The sequence below is a fragment of the Coregonus lavaretus genome, assembly GCF_964263955.1.
Source record: "Coregonus lavaretus genome assembly, chromosome: 28".
In the NCBI taxonomy this organism is placed as follows: Eukaryota; Metazoa; Chordata; class Actinopteri; order Salmoniformes; family Salmonidae; genus Coregonus; species Coregonus lavaretus.
In genome coordinates, this window is record NC_140015.1 from 23,682,288 (window position 1) to 23,688,816 (window position 6,529).

Genomic DNA, 6,529 nt, shown 5'->3' on the forward strand with positions numbered 1-6,529 from the left:
AATCAGTCTTCTTCAATACAGGGCCAAGAGGGAATGGAGGAGTAGCAGAGGTTGTCCCCCATTGAGTACCAGAAGATGCATGCTCTTTGTATTCACAACTGCATGAGGTTACTAGGTAGTTACATTTACATTTTAGTCATTTAGCAGACGCTCTTATCGAGAGCGACTTACAGTTAGTGAGTGCATACATGTTTTTTGTTTTTTTTGTTAATAGCCTATCATAGTCCTACCATCTTGGATGAATTGCAAAACCAGTGATATGTTAAAATAGCGTCTCCATCATAACAAATAACCAAACACATTATACAGTCAACACAACCAATCAACTATTGCATCATATTTTCTATCAACCAAAACAAATTGTCATTCAAACAACATGTGTGCCCCATTAAAATAGTAATATATTATTTAGTGAGAAATTCAAAACATTTTAATTACATACATATTCACCTCCATTAAATATACACAGGCCATTCAGTGTCACGATCGTCTGAAGGAGCGGACCAATGCGCAGCGTTGTGAGTGAACATGATGACTTTATTAATAAAAGCAACCACGAAAAAACAACAAATGACGATACGTGAAGTTCAAATACTGATACAGACTAACAGCAACACGGAAACAATAACCCACAAAACAAAGGAGAAAACACACAGAATATATATGGCTCCCAATCAGAGATAACGAGCCGACAGCTGACACTCGTTACCTCCGATTGGGAGTCATAGACCAATCACCACTAGACACAAACAACATGAAACTCACCCATCCCCAACACCACCAAATGACATACACCCAAACAAATGAAAATGAACAACCCTGGCTCAAATATCAAAGTCCATGGAGCCAGAGTGTCACAGTACCCCCCCCTAAAGGTGCGAACTCCGGGCGCACCAACATCAGGACTAGGGGAGGGTCTGGGTGGGCGTCTGTCCACGGTGGCGGCTCTGGCCCCGGTCGTGATCCCCACCCCACCACAGTCACAACCTGCTTCGGTAGCCTCCTCTCAATGACCACCCTCCAACTAACCCCACCTGGACTAAGGGGCAACACCGGACTAAGGGGCAGCATCGGCCTAAGGGGCAGCACCGGGATAAGGGGCAGCACCGGGATAAGGGGCAGCACCGGGACAAGGGGCAGCACCGGGCTAAGGGGCAGCACCGGACTACGGGGCAGTACCGGACTAAGGGGCAGTACCGGACTAAGGGGCAGTACCAGGCTAAGGGACAGCACCAGGATAAGGGACAGCAACAGGATAAGGAGCAACACCGAGCTAAGGGGCAGCACCTGACTAAATGGCGGATCCTGGCTGGCTGGCTCTGGCGGATCCTGGCTGGACGGCTCTGGCGGATCCTGGCTGGACGGCTCATGGCTGGCTGACGGATCTGGCTGCTCATGGCTGGCTGACGGATCTGGCTGCTCATGGCTGGCTGACGGATCTGGCTGCTCATGGCTGGCTGACGGATCTGGCTGCTCATGGCTGGCTGACGGATCTGGCTGCTCATGGCTGGCTGACGGATCTGGCTGCTCATGGCCGACTGACGGATCTGGCTGATCCTGTCTGGCGGAAGGCTCTGGCTGATCCTGTCTGGCAGAAGGCTCTGGCTGATCCTGTCTGGCAGAAGGCTCTGGCTGATCCTGTCTGGCGGAAGGCTCTGGCTGATCCTGTCTGGCGGAAGGCTCTAGCGGCTCCGGTCTGGCGGACGGCTCTGATGGCTCATGGCAGACGGGCGGCTTTGCAGGCTTTGGGCAGACGGGCAGTTCAGGCCCCGTTGGGCAGACGGCAGACTCTGGCCGTCTGAGGCGCATCGTAGGCCTGGTGCGTGGTGCCGGAACAGGAGGTACCGGGCTGAGGACACGCATCTCAGGGCTAGTGCGGGAAGCAGCAACAGGGCATGCTTGGCCCTGGGGACGCACCGTAGGCCTGATGCGTGGTGCCGGAACTGGAGGTACCGGGCTGAGGACACGCATCTCAGGGCTAGTGCGGGAAGCAGCAACAGGGCATGCTTAGCCCTGGGGACGCACCGTAGGCCTGATGCGTGGTGCCGGAACTGGAGGTACCGGGCTGAGGACACGCATCTCAGGGCTAGTGCGGGGAGTCGGAACAGGGCATGCTGGACCCTGGGGACTCCCATAACGCCTAGTGCGGGGAGCCGGAACAGGGCATGCTGGACCCTGGGGACTCACCTCACGCCTAGTGCGGAGAGCAGGAACAGGCCGGGCTGGGCTGGCGACGCGCACCGTATCCCTGGTGCGAGTGGCCGGAACAGGCCGGGCCGGGCTGGCGAACCGCACCGTATCCCTGGTGCGTGGAGTAGGAACAGGCCGGGCTGGGCTGGCGACGCGCACCGTATCCCTGGTGCGAGTGGCCGGAACCGGCCGGGCCGGGCTGGCGAAGCGCACCGTATCCCTGGTGCGTGGAGTAGGAACAGGCCGGGCTGGGCTGGCGACGCGCACCGTTTCCCTGGTGCGAGTGGCCGGAACAGGCCGGGCCGGGCTGGCGAAGCGCACCATATCCTTGGTGCGAGGGGTCGGAACAGGCCGGACCGTACTGGAGGCACACACCACTGGCTCTACCCCGGGGACTGGAACGGGCCGGACCGGACTGGATACACACCTCAGTCTCTCACGCCGTGCCTCTACATCTCCTTTCCCTACTCTGGCCAGTGACCCCCTTAACCTGGTAGCCTCCTGAATCCTTCCCTTCTCTGCCTCCGTCAGCCCCCTTAACCTGGTAGCCTTCTGAATCTGCCTTGTGACAGCCTCCTGCTGCTCAGCTGCCCAAGCCATGTGCCCCCCCCAAAAAATTTCTTGGGGTTGCCTCTCGTCCTTCCGACGAAACACCTGCCGATGCCGTTGCTCCTCTCCTGCCAGGTTCTCCCCCTTCATCGCCCTCCGGTACCGGACGGCCTCCTCCTGGGTAATATGTCCCCAGCCGAGGAGGACATCCACCAACGTTCTCTCCTGACCCGGCGCCTCCTCCCATGTCCAGACCCTTTGCTCCTGGACGCGCTGCTTGGTCCTTTTGTGGTGGGTTATTCTGTCACGATCGTCTGAAGGAGCGGACCAATGCGCAGCGTTGTGAGTGAACATGATGACTTTATTAATAAAAGCAACCACGAAAAAACAACAAATGACGATACGTGAAGTTCAAATACTGATACAGACTAACAGCAACACGGAAACAATAACCCACAAAACAAAGGAGAAAACACACAGAATATATATGGCTCCCAATCAGAGATAACGAGCCGACAGCTGACACTCGTTACCTCCGATTGGGAGTCATAGACCAATCACCACTAGACACAAACAACATGAAACTCACCCATCCCCAACACCACCAAATGACATACACCCAAACAAATGAAAATGAACAACCCTGGCTCAAATATCAAAGTCCATGGAGCCAGAGTGTCACATTCAGAAATCAATGAACAAACTAACTTTCAAATAATTAATCAATTTTCATTAGCAATACTAATATTGTGCCAATATCATGTTCTGACTCTAACAAAGTTTGAAGTTCCTAAATAAATAGCATTACCTTAAATTCAGTCATATTGTTTTCACCTTTCATGTTGTACATGTCCTACTGTAATTATACTAGTTAGAACAAATAATTCTGTACGATGATTAGAATATCAATAAATATTACTTAGATTGATGGCTCCTTATGCTGTTCAATATCATACTCAAAATCATACCTTGAGCCCCTGACACAGACAAGATGAATGACATGGGATCTATCACATTATCTGCTGTCCTTGGCCTAGATAGAAGATAATGTCTCATGTTTTAAGGTCAAGACTGAGAAGACTCCACATCGTTGTTCAAATCAAATGCAGTGTAGGTAGACCTACTGCCTATAGTCACACCATGTAAAAGTAGTCTTCACAAACCTATTCAATAACATGGTTTGTTTAATATAATATACAGCCTATGGTTTTGCCAATAATTTTTCTGCACATGCTGAATAGAAATTGGACTTGACACCGCAGATGAATTTACATTATTGTTGCTTTCTCAGTCTCTCCCAACTGAGGTCTGTGAATGTTGTCCTGTGTCGGTGAGTTGAGTCAAACATGATCTATCTATAGAAACAAAGCCTCAGGAGACGCAAATAAAAAGAAGCTTCAGAACAGCTGTCACGCATGAGAGCGGAAAAGCCTCTGAGCTTGTGCAAACTGGATAAGATCAAGGTTAAAAGAGTATGGAAGAACAGGTAGGATAATTAATCTGCCAAGTAGGCCTATGGATATTACCTACTGGGCACACTACGTCATTTCAACGTGGATAATTGGGTAATATTTGGTTGAGATGTTGATCACTGATTACAACCTATAGTTACTAAAAAAGACAGCCAAAAGTTTCCAATGTGTTATCACTGTGCTTTCCACCGTCTAAAAGCACAGCAAAGTTAAAATGGGAATACATTGTCTGTCACGGTTTCGGCCGAGGCTGCTCCTTCTCCTTGTTCGGGCAGGCTTCGGCGGTCGTCGTCTCCGGAGTACTAGCTGCCACCGTTCTATGTTTCTATGTTTGATTGGTTTTGTCTGTTTGTTACACCTGTTCATTGTTAAGTGTTCATTATGCGTCCTATTTAGTTCTCTTGTGTTTGGTCAGGTGTTGTGTGTAATTGTTCGATGTCACGTGTAGTAGTTGGTTCGCTGTTCTGTGCTCTCTGTATTTCGTTTTGTTTGAGAGAGTCCTGCACGTTGTGCGCATCTACTTTGGTTCTTACCAGTGTGCGTGTGTTTCGCCTGTGGCCTGTTGCCGTGTTTGGCTTGTATTTTCGGACTTCACTAGAGACATCTGTTTCGAATCTCTGTGTGTCCTGCGTGTGATTCCACGTTACCTCTACACTCAACCCTGACATTGTCAGACATTTTGTTTATTTATACAACAACTTAATGTGTTATCACTGTGCTTCATCTAATAGCGGAACCGATTGCAGTTGAGATTACATTAAAAGTACATGGTGCAAGTGATCAATGCCATTCGAGATTCTGCGCTTTCTTGAACATGCACTCTTTATACTGTATGATTACATAAGAAAACATTTATAGTTATAGGTAGTTACAGTAACCTCAATGTGGCCGTGGATATGTTACTCATTTTAAGGTTGAATGTTATATTAGCTTGTAAAATAGCCTTAACTTTAAGCTATGTACTGTAGTATTACAAAAGTAATATTGAATTGTGTTTGGTTAACAACATGATCAAATATCAACATTTAAAGGAGATGTATCTACTGCTTGCATAGTTCCATCTGAGCCACTGGCTGAATCCCATTCTTTAACTTTTATTTTTGGTTGAGTTGGAGACATGAATCCAACAACATATCATTAACTTCAGTTGTCGACAAGTTAATAGGCTATTTATTGTATTGCAAAAGTGATATTGAATTGTGTTTGGTTGTCAACGCAACCAAATATCAACATTTGAAGGAGATGTATCTTCTGCTTGGATATTTGTGCCACTGACTTAGTCTGACATTAATTGCAATTTGTCTACAAATTGATAGGCTATGTTGGATTCACGTCTCCATCTCAACCAAAAATAAAAGTTAAGGAATAAGACTAAATCAAATCAAACTTTAAATGCACTTTAAATAAAGTTTGATTTAATTTAGTTATATTCTTTGACTTTGTTATGTTTTCTTGTGAAACAATCAAGAAATAAGACAAAAAAACTGAAAACTTGAGCGTGCATAACTATTCACCCCCCCCCAAAGTCAATACTTTGTAGAGCCACCTTTTGCAGCAATTACAGCTGCAAGTCTCTTGCGGTATGTCTCTATAAGCTTGGCACATCTAGCCACTGGGATTTTTGCCCATTCTTCAAGGCAAAACTGCTCCAGGTCCTTCAAGTTGGATGGGTTCCGCTGGTGTACAGCAATCTTTAAGTTATACCACAGATTCTCAATTGGATTGAGGTCTGGGCTTTGACTAAGACATTTAAATGTTTCCCCTTAAACCACTCAAGTGTTTCTTTAGCAGTATGCTTAGGGTCATTGTCCTGCTGGAAGGTGAACCTCCGTCCCAGTCTCACATTAATGCCCTCCTTGCCTGGTCCGTGAGTTTTGGTGGGCGGCCCTCTCTTGGCAGGTTTGTTGTGGTGCCATATTCTTTCCATTTTTAATAATGGATTTAATGTTGCTCCGTGGGATGTTCAAAGTTTCAGATAAAAATGTTTTACCCAACCTTGATCTGTACTTCTCCACAACTTTGTCCCTGACCTGTTTGGAGAGCTCCTTGGTCTTCATGGTGTCGCTTGGTTGGTGGTGCCCCTTGCTTAGTGGTGTTGCAGACTCTGGGGCCTTTCAGAACAGGTGTATATATACTGAGATCATGTGCCAGATCATGTGACACTTAGACTGCACACAGGTGGACTTTATTTAACTAATTATGTGACTTCTGAAGGTAATTGGTTGCACCAGATCTTATTTAGGGGCTTCATAGCAAAGGGGGTGAATACATATGCACCACTTTTCCGTTATTTATTGTTTTGAATTTTTTTAAACAAG